The sequence below is a fragment of the Spea bombifrons genome, chromosome 2 (assembly GCF_027358695.1).
Source record: "Spea bombifrons isolate aSpeBom1 chromosome 2, aSpeBom1.2.pri, whole genome shotgun sequence".
In the NCBI taxonomy this organism is placed as follows: domain Eukaryota; kingdom Metazoa; phylum Chordata; class Amphibia; order Anura; family Pelobatidae; genus Spea; species Spea bombifrons.
The window spans coordinates 71,399,981-71,417,396 of record NC_071088.1 but is presented as its reverse complement, the minus strand read 5'-3'; the positions used below and the strand labels follow the sequence as shown (position 1 = coordinate 71,417,396).

At 48.0% G+C, this 17,416-nt stretch overlaps 28 non-coding genes across 28 annotated transcripts; all 28 read left to right on the top strand.

The window, feature by feature from the left end:
* The first annotated feature begins 4,215 nt into the window (after positions 1 to 4,215).
* On the top strand, positions 4,216 to 4,287 carry TRNAD-GUC (transfer RNA aspartic acid (anticodon GUC)). Its single transcript has one exon. It is a non-coding gene; the product is annotated as a tRNA-Asp (tRNA).
* Positions 4,288 to 4,678: 391 nt separating this feature from the next.
* TRNAD-GUC (transfer RNA aspartic acid (anticodon GUC)) lies at positions 4,679 to 4,750 on the top strand. The gene has a single exon. It is a non-coding gene; the product is annotated as a tRNA-Asp (tRNA).
* Positions 4,751 to 5,141: 391 nt separating this feature from the next.
* TRNAD-GUC (transfer RNA aspartic acid (anticodon GUC)) lies at positions 5,142 to 5,213 on the top strand. Its single transcript has one exon. It is a non-coding gene; the product is annotated as a tRNA-Asp (tRNA).
* Positions 5,214 to 5,604: 391 nt separating this feature from the next.
* Positions 5,605 to 5,676, top strand: TRNAD-GUC (transfer RNA aspartic acid (anticodon GUC)). Its single transcript has one exon. It is a non-coding gene; the product is annotated as a tRNA-Asp (tRNA).
* A 391-nt stretch (positions 5,677 to 6,067) lies between these two features.
* TRNAD-GUC (transfer RNA aspartic acid (anticodon GUC)) lies at positions 6,068 to 6,139 on the top strand. The gene has a single exon. It is a non-coding gene; the product is annotated as a tRNA-Asp (tRNA).
* A 391-nt stretch (positions 6,140 to 6,530) lies between these two features.
* Positions 6,531 to 6,602, top strand: TRNAD-GUC (transfer RNA aspartic acid (anticodon GUC)). The gene has a single exon. It is a non-coding gene; the product is annotated as a tRNA-Asp (tRNA).
* A 391-nt stretch (positions 6,603 to 6,993) lies between these two features.
* Positions 6,994 to 7,065, top strand: TRNAD-GUC (transfer RNA aspartic acid (anticodon GUC)). The gene has a single exon. It is a non-coding gene; the product is annotated as a tRNA-Asp (tRNA).
* Positions 7,066 to 7,456: 391 nt separating this feature from the next.
* TRNAD-GUC (transfer RNA aspartic acid (anticodon GUC)) lies at positions 7,457 to 7,528 on the top strand. The gene has a single exon. It is a non-coding gene; the product is annotated as a tRNA-Asp (tRNA).
* A 391-nt stretch (positions 7,529 to 7,919) lies between these two features.
* Positions 7,920 to 7,991, top strand: TRNAD-GUC (transfer RNA aspartic acid (anticodon GUC)). Its single transcript has one exon. It is a non-coding gene; the product is annotated as a tRNA-Asp (tRNA).
* Positions 7,992 to 8,382: 391 nt separating this feature from the next.
* On the top strand, positions 8,383 to 8,454 carry TRNAD-GUC (transfer RNA aspartic acid (anticodon GUC)). The gene has a single exon. It is a non-coding gene; the product is annotated as a tRNA-Asp (tRNA).
* Positions 8,455 to 8,845: 391 nt separating this feature from the next.
* On the top strand, positions 8,846 to 8,917 carry TRNAD-GUC (transfer RNA aspartic acid (anticodon GUC)). The gene has a single exon. It is a non-coding gene; the product is annotated as a tRNA-Asp (tRNA).
* Positions 8,918 to 9,308: 391 nt separating this feature from the next.
* Positions 9,309 to 9,380, top strand: TRNAD-GUC (transfer RNA aspartic acid (anticodon GUC)). The gene has a single exon. It is a non-coding gene; the product is annotated as a tRNA-Asp (tRNA).
* Positions 9,381 to 9,771: 391 nt separating this feature from the next.
* Positions 9,772 to 9,843, top strand: TRNAD-GUC (transfer RNA aspartic acid (anticodon GUC)). The gene has a single exon. It is a non-coding gene; the product is annotated as a tRNA-Asp (tRNA).
* Positions 9,844 to 10,234: 391 nt separating this feature from the next.
* Positions 10,235 to 10,306, top strand: TRNAD-GUC (transfer RNA aspartic acid (anticodon GUC)). Its single transcript has one exon. It is a non-coding gene; the product is annotated as a tRNA-Asp (tRNA).
* An 854-nt stretch (positions 10,307 to 11,160) lies between these two features.
* On the top strand, positions 11,161 to 11,232 carry TRNAD-GUC (transfer RNA aspartic acid (anticodon GUC)). The gene has a single exon. It is a non-coding gene; the product is annotated as a tRNA-Asp (tRNA).
* A 391-nt stretch (positions 11,233 to 11,623) lies between these two features.
* TRNAD-GUC (transfer RNA aspartic acid (anticodon GUC)) lies at positions 11,624 to 11,695 on the top strand. Its single transcript has one exon. It is a non-coding gene; the product is annotated as a tRNA-Asp (tRNA).
* Positions 11,696 to 12,086: 391 nt separating this feature from the next.
* On the top strand, positions 12,087 to 12,158 carry TRNAD-GUC (transfer RNA aspartic acid (anticodon GUC)). Its single transcript has one exon. It is a non-coding gene; the product is annotated as a tRNA-Asp (tRNA).
* A 391-nt stretch (positions 12,159 to 12,549) lies between these two features.
* On the top strand, positions 12,550 to 12,621 carry TRNAD-GUC (transfer RNA aspartic acid (anticodon GUC)). The gene has a single exon. It is a non-coding gene; the product is annotated as a tRNA-Asp (tRNA).
* A 391-nt stretch (positions 12,622 to 13,012) lies between these two features.
* TRNAD-GUC (transfer RNA aspartic acid (anticodon GUC)) lies at positions 13,013 to 13,084 on the top strand. Its single transcript has one exon. It is a non-coding gene; the product is annotated as a tRNA-Asp (tRNA).
* Positions 13,085 to 13,475: 391 nt separating this feature from the next.
* TRNAD-GUC (transfer RNA aspartic acid (anticodon GUC)) lies at positions 13,476 to 13,547 on the top strand. Its single transcript has one exon. It is a non-coding gene; the product is annotated as a tRNA-Asp (tRNA).
* A 391-nt stretch (positions 13,548 to 13,938) lies between these two features.
* Positions 13,939 to 14,010, top strand: TRNAD-GUC (transfer RNA aspartic acid (anticodon GUC)). The gene has a single exon. It is a non-coding gene; the product is annotated as a tRNA-Asp (tRNA).
* Positions 14,011 to 14,401: 391 nt separating this feature from the next.
* Positions 14,402 to 14,473, top strand: TRNAD-GUC (transfer RNA aspartic acid (anticodon GUC)). The gene has a single exon. It is a non-coding gene; the product is annotated as a tRNA-Asp (tRNA).
* Positions 14,474 to 14,864: 391 nt separating this feature from the next.
* Positions 14,865 to 14,936, top strand: TRNAD-GUC (transfer RNA aspartic acid (anticodon GUC)). The gene has a single exon. It is a non-coding gene; the product is annotated as a tRNA-Asp (tRNA).
* A 391-nt stretch (positions 14,937 to 15,327) lies between these two features.
* TRNAD-GUC (transfer RNA aspartic acid (anticodon GUC)) lies at positions 15,328 to 15,399 on the top strand. The gene has a single exon. It is a non-coding gene; the product is annotated as a tRNA-Asp (tRNA).
* A 391-nt stretch (positions 15,400 to 15,790) lies between these two features.
* On the top strand, positions 15,791 to 15,862 carry TRNAD-GUC (transfer RNA aspartic acid (anticodon GUC)). The gene has a single exon. It is a non-coding gene; the product is annotated as a tRNA-Asp (tRNA).
* Positions 15,863 to 16,253: 391 nt separating this feature from the next.
* Positions 16,254 to 16,325, top strand: TRNAD-GUC (transfer RNA aspartic acid (anticodon GUC)). The gene has a single exon. It is a non-coding gene; the product is annotated as a tRNA-Asp (tRNA).
* Positions 16,326 to 16,716: 391 nt separating this feature from the next.
* Positions 16,717 to 16,788, top strand: TRNAD-GUC (transfer RNA aspartic acid (anticodon GUC)). Its single transcript has one exon. It is a non-coding gene; the product is annotated as a tRNA-Asp (tRNA).
* A 391-nt stretch (positions 16,789 to 17,179) lies between these two features.
* TRNAD-GUC (transfer RNA aspartic acid (anticodon GUC)) lies at positions 17,180 to 17,251 on the top strand. Its single transcript has one exon. It is a non-coding gene; the product is annotated as a tRNA-Asp (tRNA).
* The last annotated feature ends 165 nt before the right edge of the window (positions 17,252 to 17,416 follow it).

The window sequence follows — 17,416 nt, the reverse complement described above, 5'->3', positions numbered from 1 at the left end:
ACTGATACAGGTTTTAGGGCTTTCGGGAGCAGGCGCACCCACCGCTAATCCTCGTTAGTATAGTGGTGAGTATCCCCGCCTGTCACGCGGGAGACCGGGGTTCGATTCCCCGACGGGGAGGCCTTCCTTTAGCGCTTTTGCTTGCTCTGCTGGATTTCCACCTTTGCAAATGAAACCCCAATACCGATTGTAAGAGTAGAGTCATTACTCTGCGCTTTCCAGCGGAAGGAAGTTGGTACAAAACGTAGTGGCGAGGTAAGTCCTTTAGTTGATTCCCTTTTGATGACAATCCAAATTTTCAAGCAATTGTACTGGAAATAATAATGGCAAGGTCGCGAGTTCCATCCCGGTACAAGCCAGTCGCTTCTATTCTCTCCTTTCAGTACAGTCTTAAAAGGTGCGTGAGCTTTTGCAGTGTACAAACCTTGCACCACACACTCTTTATATCTGTCTAACGAAAGTCACTGATACAGGTTTTAGGGCTTTCGGGAGCAGGCGCACCCACCGCTAATCCTCGTTAGTATAGTGGTGAGTATCCCCGCCTGTCACGCGGGAGACCGGGGTTCGATTCCCCGACGGGGAGGCCTTCCTTTAGCGCTTTTGCTTGCTCTGCTGGATTTCCACCTTTGCAAATGAAACCCCAATACCGATTGTAAGAGTAGAGTCATTACTCTGCGCTTTCCAGCGGAAGGAAGTTGGTACAAAACGTAGTGGCGAGGTAAGTCCTTTAGTTGATTCCCTTTTGATGACAATCCAAATTTTCAAGCAATTGTACTGGAAATAATAATGGCAAGGTCGCGAGTTCCATCCCGGTACAAGCCAGTCGCTTCTATTCTCTCCTTTCAGTACAGTCTTAAAAGGTGCGTGAGCTTTTGCAGTGTACAAACCTTGCACCACACACTCTTTATATCTGTCTAACGAAAGTCACTGATACAGGTTTTAGGGCTTTCGGGAGCAGGCGCACCCACCGCTAATCCTCGTTAGTATAGTGGTGAGTATCCCCGCCTGTCACGCGGGAGACCGGGGTTCGATTCCCCGACGGGGAGGCCTTCCTTTAGCGCTTTTGCTTGCTCTGCTGGATTTCCACCTTTGCAAATGAAACCCCAATACCGATTGTAAGAGTAGAGTCATTACTCTGCGCTTTCCAGCGGAAGGAAGTTGGTACAAAACGTAGTGGCGAGGTAAGTCCTTTAGTTGATTCCCTTTTGATGACAATCCAAATTTTCAAGCAATTGTACTGGAAATAATAATGGCAAGGTCGCGAGTTCCATCCCGGTACAAGCCAGTCGCTTCTATTCTCTCCTTTCAGTACAGTCTTAAAAGGTGCGTGAGCTTTTGCAGTGTACAAACCTTGCACCACACACTCTTTATATCTGTCTAACGAAAGTCACTGATACAGGTTTTAGGGCTTTCGGGAGCAGGCACACCCACCGCTAATCCTCGTTAGTATAGTGGTGAGTATCCCCGCCTGTCACGCGGGAGACCGGGGTTCGATTCCCCGACGGGGAGGCCTTCCTTTAGCGCTTTTGCTTGCTCTGCTGGATTTCCACCTTTGCAAATGAAACCCCAATACCGATTGTAAGAGTAGAGTCATTACTCTGCGCTTTCCAGCGGAAGGAAGTTGGTACAAAACGTAGTGGCGAGGTAAGTCCTTTAGTTGATTCCCTTTTGATGACAATCCAAATTTTCAAGCAATTGTACTGGAAATAATAATGGCAAGGTCGCGAGTTCCATCCCGGTACAAGCCAGTCGCTTCTATTCTCTCCTTTCAGTACAGTCTTAAAAGGTGCGTGAGCTTTTGCAGTGTACAAACCTTGCACCACACACTCTTTATATCTGTCTAACGAAAGTCACTGATACAGGTTTTAGGGCTTTCGGGAGCAGGCGCACCCACCGCTAATCCTCGTTAGTATAGTGGTGAGTATCCCCGCCTGTCACGCGGGAGACCGGGGTTCGATTCCCCGACGGGGAGGCCTTCCTTTAGCGCTTTTGCTTGCTCTGCTGGATTTCCACCTTTGCAAATGAAACCCCAATACCGATTGTAAGAGTAGAGTCATTACTCTGCGCTTTCCAGCGGAAGGAAGTTGGTACAAAACGTAGTGGCGAGGTAAGTCCTTTAGTTGATTCCCTTTTGATGACAATCCAAATTTTCAAGCAATTGTACTGGAAATAATAATGGCAAGGTCGCGAGTTCCATCCCGGTACAAGCCAGTCGCTTCTATTCTCTCCTTTCAGTACAGTCTTAAAAGGTGCGTGAGCTTTTGCAGTGTACAAACCTTGCACCACACACTCTTTATATCTGTCTAACGAAAGTCACTGATACAGGTTTTAGGGCTTTCGGGAGCAGGCGCACCCACCGCTAATCCTCGTTAGTATAGTGGTGAGTATCCCCGCCTGTCACGCGGGAGACCGGGGTTCGATTCCCCGACGGGGAGGCCTTCCTTTAGCGCTTTTGCTTGCTCTGCTGGATTTCCACCTTTGCAAATGAAACCCCAATACCGATTGTAAGAGTAGAGTCATTACTCTGCGCTTTCCAGCGGAAGGAAGTTGGTACAAAACGTAGTGGCGAGGTAAGTCCTTTAGTTGATTCCCTTTTGATGACAATCCAAATTTTCAAGCAATTGTACTGGAAATAATAATGGCAAGGTCGCGAGTTCCATCCCGGTACAAGCCAGTCGCTTCTATTCTCTCCTTTCAGTACAGTCTTAAAAGGTGCGTGAGCTTTTGCAGTGTACAAACCTTGCACCACACACTCTTTATATCTGTCTAACGAAAGTCACTGATACAGGTTTTAGGGCTTTCGGGAGCAGGCGCACCCACCGCTAATCCTCGTTAGTATAGTGGTGAGTATCCCCGCCTGTCACGCGGGAGACCGGGGTTCGATTCCCCGACGGGGAGGCCTTCCTTTAGCGCTTTTGCTTGCTCTGCTGGATTTCCACCTTTGCAAATGAAACCCCAATACCGATTGTAAGAGTAGAGTCATTACTCTGCGCTTTCCAGCGGAAGGAAGTTGGTACAAAACGTAGTGGCGAGGTAAGTCCTTTAGTTGATTCCCTTTTGATGACAATCCAAATTTTCAAGCAATTGTACTGGAAATAATAATGGCAAGGTCGCGAGTTCCATCCCGGTACAAGCCAGTCGCTTCTATTCTCTCCTTTCAGTACAGTCTTAAAAGGTGCGTGAGCTTTTGCAGTGTACAAACCTTGCACCACACACTCTTTATATCTGTCTAACGAAAGTCACTGATACAGGTTTTAGGGCTTTCGGGAGCAGGCGCACCCACCGCTAATCCTCGTTAGTATAGTGGTGAGTATCCCCGCCTGTCACGCGGGAGACCGGGGTTCGATTCCCCGACGGGGAGGCCTTCCTTTAGCGCTTTTGCTTGCTCTGCTGGATTTCCACCTTTGCAAATGAAACCCCAATACCGATTGTAAGAGTAGAGTCATTACTCTGCGCTTTCCAGCGGAAGGAAGTTGGTACAAAACGTAGTGGCGAGGTAAGTCCTTTAGTTGATTCCCTTTTGATGACAATCCAAATTTTCAAGCAATTGTACTGGAAATAATAATGGCAAGGTCGCGAGTTCCATCCCGGTACAAGCCAGTCGCTTCTATTCTCTCCTTTCAGTACAGTCTTAAAAGGTGCGTGAGCTTTTGCAGTGTACAAACCTTGCACCACACACTCTTTATATCTGTCTAACGAAAGTCACTGATACAGGTTTTAGGGCTTTCGGGAGCAGGCGCACCCACCGCTAATCCTCGTTAGTATAGTGGTGAGTATCCCCGCCTGTCACGCGGGAGACCGGGGTTCGATTCCCCGACGGGGAGGCCTTCCTTTAGCGCTTTTGCTTGCTCTGCTGGATTTCCACCTTTGCAAATGAAACCCCAATACCGATTGTAAGAGTAGAGTCATTACTCTGCGCTTTCCAGCGGAAGGAAGTTGGTACAAAACGTAGTGGCGAGGTAAGTCCTTTAGTTGATTCCCTTTTGATGACAATCCAAATTTTCAAGCAATTGTACTGGAAATAATAATGGCAAGGTCGCGAGTTCCATCCCGGTACAAGCCAGTCGCTTCTATTCTCTCCTTTCAGTACAGTCTTAAAAGGTGCGTGAGCTTTTGCAGTGTACAAACCTTGCACCACACACTCTTTATATCTGTCTAACGAAAGTCACTGATACAGGTTTTAGGGCTTTCGGGAGCAGGCGCACCCACCGCTAATCCTCGTTAGTATAGTGGTGAGTATCCCCGCCTGTCACGCGGGAGACCGGGGTTCGATTCCCCGACGGGGAGGCCTTCCTTTAGCGCTTTTGCTTGCTCTGCTGGATTTCCACCTTTGCAAATGAAACCCCAATACCGATTGTAAGAGTAGAGTCATTACTCTGCGCTTTCCAGCGGAAGGAAGTTGGTACAAAACGTAGTGGCGAGGTAAGTCCTTTAGTTGATTCCCTTTTGATGACAATCCAAATTTTCAAGCAATTGTACTGGAAATAATAATGGCAAGGTCGCGAGTTCCATCCCGGTACAAGCCAGTCGCTTCTATTCTCTCCTTTCAGTACAGTCTTAAAAGGTGCGTGAGCTTTTGCAGTGTACAAACCTTGCACCACACACTCTTTATATCTGTCTAACGAAAGTCACTGATACAGGTTTTAGGGCTTTCGGGAGCAGGCGCACCCACCGCTAATCCTCGTTAGTATAGTGGTGAGTATCCCCGCCTGTCACGCGGGAGACCGGGGTTCGATTCCCCGACGGGGAGGCCTTCCTTTAGCGCTTTTGCTTGCTCTGCTGGATTTCCACCTTTGCAAATGAAACCCCAATACCGATTGTAAGAGTAGAGTCATTACTCTGCGCTTTCCAGCGGAAGGAAGTTGGTACAAAACGTAGTGGCGAGGTAAGTCCTTTAGTTGATTCCCTTTTGATGACAATCCAAATTTTCAAGCAATTGTACTGGAAATAATAATGGCAAGGTCGCGAGTTCCATCCCGGTACAAGCCAGTCGCTTCTATTCTCTCCTTTCAGTACAGTCTTAAAAGGTGCGTGAGCTTTTGCAGTGTACAAACCTTGCACCACACACTCTTTATATCTGTCTAACGAAAGTCACTGATACAGGTTTTAGGGCTTTCGGGAGCAGGCGCACCCACCGCTAATCCTCGTTAGTATAGTGGTGAGTATCCCCGCCTGTCACGCGGGAGACCGGGGTTCGATTCCCCGACGGGGAGGCCTTCCTTTAGCGCTTTTGCTTGCTCTGCTGGATTTCCACCTTTGCAAATGAAACCCCAATACCGATTGTAAGAGTAGAGTCATTACTCTGCGCTTTCCAGCGGAAGGAAGTTGGTACAAAACGTAGTGGCGAGGTAAGTCCTTTAGTTGATTCCCTTTTGATGACAATCCAAATTTTCAAGCAATTGTACTGGAAATAATAATGGCAAGGTCGCGAGTTCCATCCCGGTACAAGCCAGTCGCTTCTATTCTCTCCTTTCAGTACAGTCTTAAAAGGTGCGTGAGCTTTTGCAGTGTACAAACCTTGCACCACACACTCTTTATATCTGTCTAACGAAAGTCACTGATACAGGTTTTAGGGCTTTCGGGAGCAGGCGCACCCACCGCTAATCCTCGTTAGTATAGTGGTGAGTATCCCCGCCTGTCACGCGGGAGACCGGGGTTCGATTCCCCGACGGGGAGGCCTTCCTTTAGCGCTTTTGCTTGCTCTGCTGGATTTCCACCTTTGCAAATGAAACCCCAATACCGATTGTAAGAGTAGAGTCATTACTCTGCGCTTTCCAGCGGAAGGAAGTTGGTACAAAACGTAGTGGCGAGGTAAGTCCTTTAGTTGATTCCCTTTTGATGACAATCCAAATTTTCAAGCAATTGTACTGGAAATAATAATGGCAAGGTCGCGAGTTCCATCCCGGTACAAGCCAGTCGCTTCTATTCTCTCCTTTCAGTACAGTCTTAAAAGGTGCGTGAGCTTTTGCAGTGTACAAACCTTGCACCACACACTCTTTATATCTGTCTAACGAAAGTCACTGATACAGGTTTTAGGGCTTTCGGGAGCAGGCGCACCCACCGCTAATCCTCGTTAGTATAGTGGTGAGTATCCCCGCCTGTCACGCGGGAGACCGGGGTTCGATTCCCCGACGGGGAGGCCTTCCTTTAGCGCTTTTGCTTGCTCTGCTGGATTTCCACCTTTGCAAATGAAACCCCAATACCGATTGTAAGAGTAGAGTCATTACTCTGCGCTTTCCAGCGGAAGGAAGTTGGTACAAAACGTAGTGGCGAGGTAAGTCCTTTAGTTGATTCCCTTTTGATGACAATCCAAATTTTCAAGCAATTGTACTGGAAATAATAATGGCAAGGTCGCGAGTTCCATCCCGGTACAAGCCAGTCGCTTCTATTCTCTCCTTTCAGTACAGTCTTAAAAGGTGCGTGAGCTTTTGCAGTGTACAAACCTTGCACCACACACTCTTTATATCTGTCTAACGAAAGTCACTGATACAGGTTTTAGGGCTTTCGGGAGCAGGCGCACCCACCGCTAATCCTCGTTAGTATAGTGGTGAGTATCCCCGCCTGTCACGCGGGAGACCGGGGTTCGATTCCCCGACGGGGAGGCCTTCCTTTAGCGCTTTTGCTTGCTCTGCTGGATTTCCACCTTTGCAAATGAAACCCCAATACCGATTGTAAGAGTAGAGTCATTACTCTGCGCTTTCCAGCGGAAGGAAGTTGGTACAAAACGTAGTGGCGAGGTAAGTCCTTTAGTTGATTCCCTTTTGATGACAATCCAAATTTTCAAGCAATTGTACTGGAAATAATAATGGCAAGGTCGCGAGTTCCATCCCGGTACAAGCCAGTCGCTTCTATTCTCTCCTTTCAGTACAGTCTTAAAAGGTGCGTGAGCTTTTGCAGTGTACAAACCTTGCACCACACACTCTTTATATCTGTCTAACGAAAGTCACTGATACAGGTTTTAGGGCTTTCGGGAGCAGGCGCACCCACCGCTAATCCTCGTTAGTATAGTGGTGAGTATCCCCGCCTGTCACGCGGGAGACCGGGGTTCGATTCCCCGACGGGGAGGCCTTCCTTTAGCGCTTTTGCTTGCTCTGCTGGATTTCCACCTTTGCAAATGAAACCCCAATACCGATTGTAAGAGTAGAGTCATTACTCTGCGCTTTCCAGCGGAAGGAAGTTGGTACAAAACGTAGTGGCGAGGTAAGTCCTTTAGTTGATTCCCTTTTGATGACAATCCAAATTTTCAAGCAATTGTACTGGAAATAATAATGGCAAGGTCGCGAGTTCCATCCCGGTACAAGCCAGTCGCTTCTATTCTCTCCTTTCAGTACAGTCTTAAAAGGTGCGTGAGCTTTTGCAGTGTACAAACCTTGCACCACACACTCTTTATATCTGTCTAACGAAAGTCACTGATACAGGTTTTAGGGCTTTCGGGAGCAGGCGCACCCACCGCTAATCCTCGTTAGTATAGTGGTGAGTATCCCCGCCTGTCACGCGGGAGACCGGGGTTCGATTCCCCGACGGGGAGGCCTTCCTTTAGCGCTTTTGCTTGCTCTGCTGGATTTCCACCTTTGCAAATGAAACCCCAATACCGATTGTAAGAGTAGAGTCATTACTCTGCGCTTTCCAGCGGAAGGAAGTTGGTACAAAACGTAGTGGCGAGGTAAGTCCTTTAGTTGATTCCCTTTTGATGACAATCCAAATTTTCAAGCAATTGTACTGGAAATAATAATGGCAAGGTCGCGAGTTCCATCCCGGTACAAGCCAGTCGCTTCTATTCTCTCCTTTCAGTACAGTCTTAAAAGGTGCGTGAGCTTTTGCAGTGTACAAACCTTGCACCACACACTCTTTATATCTGTCTAACGAAAGTCACTGATACAGGTTTTAGGGCTTTCGGGAGCAGGCGCACCCACCGCTAATCCTCGTTAGTATAGTGGTGAGTATCCCCGCCTGTCACGCGGGAGACCGGGGTTCGATTCCCCGACGGGGAGGCCTTCCTTTAGCGCTTTTGCTTGCTCTGCTGGATTTCCACCTTTGCAAATGAAACCCCAATACCGATTGTAAGAGTAGAGTCATTACTCTGCGCTTTCCAGCGGAAGGAAGTTGGTACAAAACGTAGTGGCGAGGTAAGTCCTTTAGTTGATTCCCTTTTGATGACAATCCAAATTTTCAAGCAATTGTACTGGAAATAATAATGGCAAGGTCGCGAGTTCCATCCCGGTACAAGCCAGTCGCTTCTATTCTCTCCTTTCAGTACAGTCTTAAAAGGTGCGTGAGCTTTTGCAGTGTACAAACCTTGCACCACACACTCTTTATATCTGTCTAACGAAAGTCACTGATACAGGTTTTAGGGCTTTCGGGAGCAGGCGCACCCACCGCTAATCCTCGTTAGTATAGTGGTGAGTATCCCCGCCTGTCACGCGGGAGACCGGGGTTCGATTCCCCGACGGGGAGGCCTTCCTTTAGCGCTTTTGCTTGCTCTGCTGGATTTCCACCTTTGCAAATGAAACCCCAATACCGATTGTAAGAGTAGAGTCATTACTCTGCGCTTTCCAGCGGAAGGAAGTTGGTACAAAACGTAGTGGCGAGGTAAGTCCTTTAGTTGATTCCCTTTTGATGACAATCCAAATTTTCAAGCAATTGTACTGGAAATAATAATGGCAAGGTCGCGAGTTCCATCCCGGTACAAGCCAGTCGCTTCTATTCTCTCCTTTCAGTACAGTCTTAAAAGGTGCGTGAGCTTTTGCAGTGTACAAACCTTGCACCACACACTCTTTATATCTGTCTAACGAAAGTCACTGATACAGGTTTTAGGGCTTTCGGGAGCAGGCGCACCCACCGCTAATCCTCGTTAGTATAGTGGTGAGTATCCCCGCCTGTCACGCGGGAGACCGGGGTTCGATTCCCCGACGGGGAGGCCTTCCTTTAGCGCTTTTGCTTGCTCTGCTGGATTTCCACCTTTGCAAATGAAACCCCAATACCGATTGTAAGAGTAGAGTCATTACTCTGCGCTTTCCAGCGGAAGGAAGTTGGTACAAAACGTAGTGGCGAGGTAAGTCCTTTAGTTGATTCCCTTTTGATGACAATCCAAATTTTCAAGCAATTGTACTGGAAATAATAATGGCAAGGTCGCGAGTTCCATCCCGGTACAAGCCAGTCGCTTCTATTCTCTCCTTTCAGTACAGTCTTAAAAGGTGCGTGAGCTTTTGCAGTGTACAAACCTTGCACCACACACTCTTTATATCTGTCTAACGAAAGTCACTGATACAGGTTTTAGGGCTTTCGGGAGCAGGCGCACCCACCGCTAATCCTCGTTAGTATAGTGGTGAGTATCCCCGCCTGTCACGCGGGAGACCGGGGTTCGATTCCCCGACGGGGAGGCCTTCCTTTAGCGCTTTTGCTTGCTCTGCTGGATTTCCACCTTTGCAAATGAAACCCCAATACCGATTGTAAGAGTAGAGTCATTACTCTGCGCTTTCCAGCGGAAGGAAGTTGGTACAAAACGTAGTGGCGAGGTAAGTCCTTTAGTTGATTCCCTTTTGATGACAATCCAAATTTTCAAGCAATTGTACTGGAAATAATAATGGCAAGGTCGCGAGTTCCATCCCGGTACAAGCCAGTCGCTTCTATTCTCTCCTTTCAGTACAGTCTTAAAAGGTGCGTGAGCTTTTGCAGTGTACAAACCTTGCACCACACACTCTTTATATCTGTCTAACGAAAGTCACTGATACAGGTTTTAGGGCTTTCGGGAGCAGGCGCACCCACCGCTAATCCTCGTTAGTATAGTGGTGAGTATCCCCGCCTGTCACGCGGGAGACCGGGGTTCGATTCCCCGACGGGGAGGCCTTCCTTTAGCGCTTTTGCTTGCTCTGCTGGATTTCCACCTTTGCAAATGAAACCCCAATACCGATTGTAAGAGTAGAGTCATTACTCTGCGCTTTCCAGCGGAAGGAAGTTGGTACAAAACGTAGTGGCGAGGTAAGTCCTTTAGTTGATTCCCTTTTGATGACAATCCAAATTTTCAAGCAATTGTACTGGAAATAATAATGGCAAGGTCGCGAGTTCCATCCCGGTACAAGCCAGTCGCTTCTATTCTCTCCTTTCAGTACAGTCTTAAAAGGTGCGTGAGCTTTTGCAGTGTACAAACCTTGCACCACACACTCTTTATATCTGTCTAACGAAAGTCACTGATACAGGTTTTAGGGCTTTCGGGAGCAGGCGCACCCACCGCTAATCCTCGTTAGTATAGTGGTGAGTATCCCCGCCTGTCACGCGGGAGACCGGGGTTCGATTCCCCGACGGGGAGGCCTTCCTTTAGCGCTTTTGCTTGCTCTGCTGGATTTCCACCTTTGCAAATGAAACCCCAATACCGATTGTAAGAGTAGAGTCATTACTCTGCGCTTTCCAGCGGAAGGAAGTTGGTACAAAACGTAGTGGCGAGGTAAGTCCTTTAGTTGATTCCCTTTTGATGACAATCCAAATTTTCAAGCAATTGTACTGGAAATAATAATGGCAAGGTCGCGAGTTCCATCCCGGTACAAGCCAGTCGCTTCTATTCTCTCCTTTCAGTACAGTCTTAAAAGGTGCGTGAGCTTTTGCAGTGTACAAACCTTGCACCACACACTCTTTATATCTGTCTAACGAAAGTCACTGATACAGGTTTTAGGGCTTTCGGGAGCAGGCACACCCACCGCTAATCCTCGTTAGTATAGTGGTGAGTATCCCCGCCTGTCACGTGGGAGACCGGGGTTCGATTCCCCGACGGGGAGGCCTTCCTTTAGCGCTTTTGCTTGCTCTGCTGGATTTCCACCTTTGCAAATGAAACCCCAATACCGATTGTAAGAGTAGAGTCATTACTCTGCGCTTTCCAGCGGAAGGAAGTTGGTACAAAACGTAGTGGCGAGGTAAGTCCTTTAGTTGATTCCCTTTTGATGACAATCCAAATTTTCAAGCAATTGTACTGGAAATAATAATGGCAAGGTCGCGAGTTCCATCCCGGTACAAGCCAGTCGCTTCTATTCTCTCCTTTCAGTACAGTCTTAAAAGGTGCGTGAGCTTTTGCAGTGTACAAACCTTGCACCACACACTCTTTATATCTGTCTAACGAAAGTCACTGATACAGGTTTTAGGGCTTTCGGGAGCAGGCACACCCACCGCTAATCCTCGTTAGTATAGTGGTGAGTATCCCCGCCTGTCACGCGGGAGACCGGGGTTCGATTCCCCGACGGGGAGGCCTTCCTTTAGCGCTTTTGCTTGCTCTGCTGGATTTCCACCTTTGCAAATGAAACCCCAATACCGATTGTAAGAGTAGAGTCATTACTCTGCGCTTTCCAGCGGAAGGAAGTTGGTACAAAACGTAGTGGCGAGGTAAGTCCTTTAGTTGATTCCCTTTTGATGACAATCCAAATTTTCAAGCAATTGTACTGGAAATAATAATGGCAAGGTCGCGAGTTCCATCCCGGTACAAGCCAGTCGCTTCTATTCTCTCCTTTCAGTACAGTCTTAAAAGGTGCGTGAGCTTTTGCAGTGTACAAACCTTGCACCACACACTCTTTATATCTGTCTAACGAAAGTCACTGATACAGGTTTTAGGGCTTTCGGGAGCAGGCGCACCCACCGCTAATCCTCGTTAGTATAGTGGTGAGTATCCCCGCCTGTCACGCGGGAGACCGGGGTTCGATTCCCCGACGGGGAGGCCTTCCTTTAGCGCTTTTGCTTGCTCTGCTGGATTTCCACCTTTGCAAATGAAACCCCAATACCGATTGTAAGAGTAGAGTCATTACTCTGCGCTTTCCAGCGGAAGGAAGTTGGTACAAAACGTAGTGGCGAGGTAAGTCCTTTAGTTGATTCCCTTTTGATGACAATCCAAATTTTCAAGCAATTGTACTGGAAATAATAATGGCAAGGTCGCGAGTTCCATCCCGGTACAAGCCAGTCGCTTCTATTCTCTCCTTTCAGTACAGTCTTAAAAGGTGCGTGAGCTTTTGCAGTGTACAAACCTTGCACCACACACTCTTTATATCTGTCTAACGAAAGTCACTGATACAGGTTTTAGGGCTTTCGGGAGCAGGCGCACCCACCGCTAATCCTCGTTAGTATAGTGGTGAGTATCCCCGCCTGTCACGCGGGAGACCGGGGTTCGATTCCCCGACGGGGAGGCCTTCCTTTAGCGCTTTTGCTTGCTCTGCTGGATTTCCACCTTTGCAAATGAAACCCCAATACCGATTGTAAGAGTAGAGTCATTACTCTGCGCTTTCCAGCGGAAGGAAGTTGGTACAAAACGTAGTGGCGAGGTAAGTCCTTTAGTTGATTCCCTTTTGATGACAATCCAAATTTTCAAGCAATTGTACTGGAAATAATAATGGCAAGGTCGCGAGTTCCATCCCGGTACAAGCCAGTCGCTTCTATTCTCTCCTTTCAGTACAGTCTTAAAAGGTGCGTGAGCTTTTGCAGTGTACAAACCTTGCACCACACACTCTTTATATCTGTCTAACGAAAGTCACTGATACAGGTTTTAGGGCTTTCGGGAGCAGGCGCACCCACCGCTAATCCTCGTTAGTATAGTGGTGAGTATCCCCGCCTGTCACGCGGGAGACCGGGGTTCGATTCCCCGACGGGGAGGCCTTCCTTTAGCGCTTTTGCTTGCTCTGCTGGATTTCCACCTTTGCAAATGAAACCCCAATACCGATTGTAAGAGTAGAGTCATTACTCTGCGCTTTCCAGCGGAAGGAAGTTGGTACAAAACGTAGTGGCGAGGTAAGTCCTTTAGTTGATTCCCTTTTGATGACAATCCAAATTTTCAAGCAATTGTACTGGAAATAATAATGGCAAGGTCGCGAGTTCCATCCCGGTACAAGCCAGTCGCTTCTATTCTCTCCTTTCAGTACAGTCTTAAAAGGTGCGTGAGCTTTTGCAGTGTACAAACCTTGCACCACACACTCTTTATATCTGTCTAACGAAAGTCACTGATACAGGTTTTAGGGCTTTCGGGAGCAGGCGCACCCACCGCTAATCCTCGTTAGTATAGTGGTGAGTATCCCCGCCTGTCACGCGGGAGACCGGGGTTCGATTCCCCGACGGGGAGGCCTTCCTTTAGCGCTTTTGCTTGCTCTGCTGGATTTCCACCTTTGCAAATGAAACCCCAATACCGATTGTAAGAGTAGAGTCATTACTCTGCGCTTTCCAGCGGAAGGAAGTTGGTACAAAACGTAGTGGCGAGGTAAGTCCTTTAGTTGATTCCCTTTTGATGACAATCCAAATTTTCAAGCAATTGTACTGGAAATAATAATGGCAAGGTCGCGAGTTCCATCCCGGTACAAGCCAGTCGCTTCTATTCTCTCCTTTCAGTACAGTCTTAAAAGGTGCGTGAGCTTTTGCAGTGTACAAACCTTGCACCACACACTCTTTATATCTGTCTAACGAAAGTCACTGATACAGGTTTTAGGGCTTTCGGGAGCAGGCGCACCCACCGCTAATCCTCGTTAGTATAGTGGTGAGTATCCCCGCCTGTCACGCGGGAGACCGGGGTTCGATTCCCCGACGGGGAGGCCTTCCTTTAGCGCTTTTGCTTGCTCTGCTGGATTTCCACCTTTGCAAATGAAACCCCAATACCGATTGTAAGAGTAGAGTCATTACTCTGCGCTTTCCAGCGGAAGGAAGTTGGTACAAAACGTAGTGGCGAGGTAAGTCCTTTAGTTGATTCCCTTTTGATGACAATCCAAATTTTCAAGCAATTGTACTGGAAATAATAATGGCAAGGTCGCGAGTTCCATCCCGGTACAAGCCAGTCGCTTCTATTCTCTCCTTTCAGTACAGTCTTAAAAGGTGCGTGAGCTTTTGCAGTGTACAAACCTTGCACCACACACTCTTTATATCTGTCTAACGAAAGTCACTGATACAGGTTTTAGGGCTTTCGGGAGCAGGCGCACCCACCGCTAATCCTCGTTAGTATAGTGGTGAGTATCCCCGCCTGTCACGCGGGAGACCGGGGTTCGATTCCCCGACGGGGAGGCCTTCCTTTAGCGCTTTTGCTTGCTCTGCTGGATTTCCACCTTTGCAAATGAAACCCCAATACCGATTGTAAGAGTAGAGTCATTACTCTGCGCTTTCCAGCGGAAGGAAGTTGGTACAAAACGTAGTGGCGAGGTAAGTCCTTTAGTTGATTCCCTTTTGATGACAATCCAAATTTTCAAGCAATTGTACTGGAAATAATAATGGCAAGGTCGCGAGTTCCATCCCGGTACAAGCCAGTCGCTTCTATTCTCTCCTTTCAGTACAGTCTTAAAAGGTGCGTGAGCTTTTGCAGTGTACAAACCTTGCACCACACACTCTTTATATCTGTCTAACGAAAGTCACTGATACAGGTTTTAGGGCTTTCGGGAGCAGGCGCACCCACCGCTAATCCTCGTTAGTATAGTGGTGAGTATCCCCGCCTGTCACGCGGGAGACCGGGGTTCGATTCCCCGACGGGGAGGCCTTCCTTTAGCGCTTTTGCTTGCTCTGCTGGATTTCCACCTTTGCAAATGAAACCCCAATACCGATTGTAAGAGTAGAGTCATTACTCTGCGCTTTCCAGCGGAAGGAAGTTGGTACAAAACGTAGTGGCGAGGTAAGTCCTTTAGTTGATTCCCTTTTGATGACAATCCAAATTTTCAAGCAATTGTACTGGAAATAATAATGGCAAGGTCGCGAGTTCCATCCCGGTACAAGCCAGTCGCTTCTATTCTCTCCTTTCAGTACAGTCTTAAAAGGTGCGTGAGCTTTTGCAGTGTACAAACCTTGCACCACACACTCTTTATATCTGTCTAACGAAAGTCACTGATACAGGTTTTAGGGCTTTCGGGAGCAGGCGCACCCACCGCTAATCCTCGTTAGTATAGTGGTGAGTATCCCCGCCTGTCACGCGGGAGACCGGGGTTCGATTCCCCGACGGGGAGGCCTTCCTTTAGCGCTTTTGCTTGCTCTGCTGGATTTCCACCTTTGCAAATGAAACCCCAATACCGATTGTAAGAGTAGAGTCATTACTCTGCGCTTTCCAGCGGAAGGAAGTTGGTACAAAACGTAGTGGCGAGGTAAGTCCTTTAGTTGATTCCCTTTTGATGACAATCCAAATTTTCAAGCAATTGTACTGGAAATAATAATGGCAAGGTCGCGAGTTCCATCCCGGTACAAGCCAGTCGCTTCTATTCTCTCCTTTCAGTACAGTCTTAAAAGGTGCGTGAGCTTTTGCAGTGTACAAACCTTGCACCACACACTCTTTATATCTGTCTAACGAAAGTCACTGATACAGGTTTTAGGGCTTTCGGGAGCAGGCGCACCCACCGCTAATCCTCGTTAGTATAGTGGTGAGTATCCCCGCCTGTCACGCGGGAGACCGGGGTTCGATTCCCCGACGGGGAGGCCTTCCTTTAGCGCTTTTGCTTGCTCTGCTGGATTTCCACCTTTGCAAATGAAACCCCAATACCGATTGTAAGAGTAGAGTCATTACTCTGCGCTTTCCAGCGGAAGGAAGTTGGTACAAAACGTAGTGGCGAGGTAAGTCCTTTAGTTGATTCCCTTTTGATGACAATCCAAATTTTCAAGCAATTGTACTGGAAATAATAATGGCAAGGTCGCGAGTTCCATCCCGGTACAAGCCAGTCGCTTCTATTCTCTCCTTTCAGTACAGTCTTAAAAGGTGCGTGAGCTTTTGCAGTGTACAAACCTTGCACCACACACTCTTTATATCTGTCTAACGAAAGTCACTGATACAGGTTTTAGGGCTTTCGGGAGCAGGCGCACCCACCGCTAATCCTCGTTAGTATAGTGGTGAGTATCCCCGCCTGTCACGCGGGAGACCGGGGTTCGATTCCCCGACGGGGAGGCCTTCCTTTAGCGCTTTTGCTTGCTCTGCTGGATTTCCACCTTTGCAAATGAAACCCCAATACCGATTGTAAGAGTAGAGTCATTACTCTGCGCTTTCCAGCGGAAGGAAGTTGGTACAAAACGTAGTGGCGAGGTAAGTCCTTTAGTTGATTCCCTTTTGATGACAATCCAAATTTTCAAGCAATTGTACTGGAAATAATAATGGCAAGGTCGCGAGTTCCATCCCGGTACAAGCCAGTCGCTTCTATTCTCTCCTTTCAGTACAGTCTTAAAAGGTGCGTGAGCTTTTGCAGTGTACAAACCTTGCACCACACACTCTTTATATCTGTCTAACGAAAGTCACTGATACAGGTTTTAGGGCTTTCGGGAGCAGGCGCACCCACCGCTAATCCTCGTTAGTATAGTGGTGAGTATCCCCGCCTGTCACGCGGGAGACCGGGGTTCGATTCCCCGACGGGGAGGCCTTCCTTTAGCGCTTTTGCTTGCTCTGCTGGATTTCCACCTTTGCAAATGAAACCCCAATACCGATTGTAAGAGTAGAGTCATTACTCTGCGCTTTCCAGCGGAAGGAAGTTGGTACAAAACGTAGTGGCGAGGTAAGTCCTTTAGTTGATTCCCTTTTGATGACAATCCAAATTTTCAAGCAATTGTACTGGAAATAATAATGGCAAGGTCGCGAGTTCCATCCCGGTACAAGCCAGTCGCTTCTATTCTCTCCTTTCAGTACAGTCTTAAAAGGTGCGTGAGCTTTTGCAGTGTACAAACCTTGCACCACACACTCTTTATATCTGTCTAACGAAAGTCACTGATACAGGTTTTAGGGCTTTCGGGAGCAGGCGCACCCACCGCTAATCCTCGTTAGTATAGTGGTGAGTATCCCCGCCTGTCACGCGGGAGACCGGGGTTCGATTCCCCGACGGGGAGGCCTTCCTTTAGCGCTTTTGCTTGCTCTGCTGGATTTCCACCTTTGCAAATGAAACCCCAATACCGATTGTAAGAGTAGAGTCATTACTCTGCGCTTTCCAGCGGAAGGAAGTTGGTACAAAACGTAGTGGCGAGGTAAGTCCTTTAGTTGATTCCCTTTTGATGACAATCCAAATTTTCAAGCAATTGTACTGGAAATAATAATGGCAAGGTCGCGAGTTCCATCCCGGTACAAGCCAGTCGCTTCTATTCTCTCCTTTCAGTACAGTCTTAAAAGGTGCGTGAGCTTTTGCAGTGTACAAACCTTGCACCACACACTCTTTATATCTGTCTAACGAAAGTCACTGATACAGGTTTTAGGGCTTTCGGGAGCAGGCGCACCCACCGCTAATCCTCGTTAGTATAGTGGTGAGTATCCCCGCCTGTCACGCGGGAGACCGGGGTTCGATTCCCCGACGGGGAGGCCTTCCTTTAGCGCTTTTGCTTGCTCTGCTGGATTTCCACCTTTGCAAATGAAACCCCAATACCGATTGTAAGAGTAGAGTCATTACTCTGCGCTTTCCAGCGGAAGGAAGTTGGTACAAAACGTAGTGGCGAGGTAAGTCCTTTAGTTGATTCCCTTTTGATG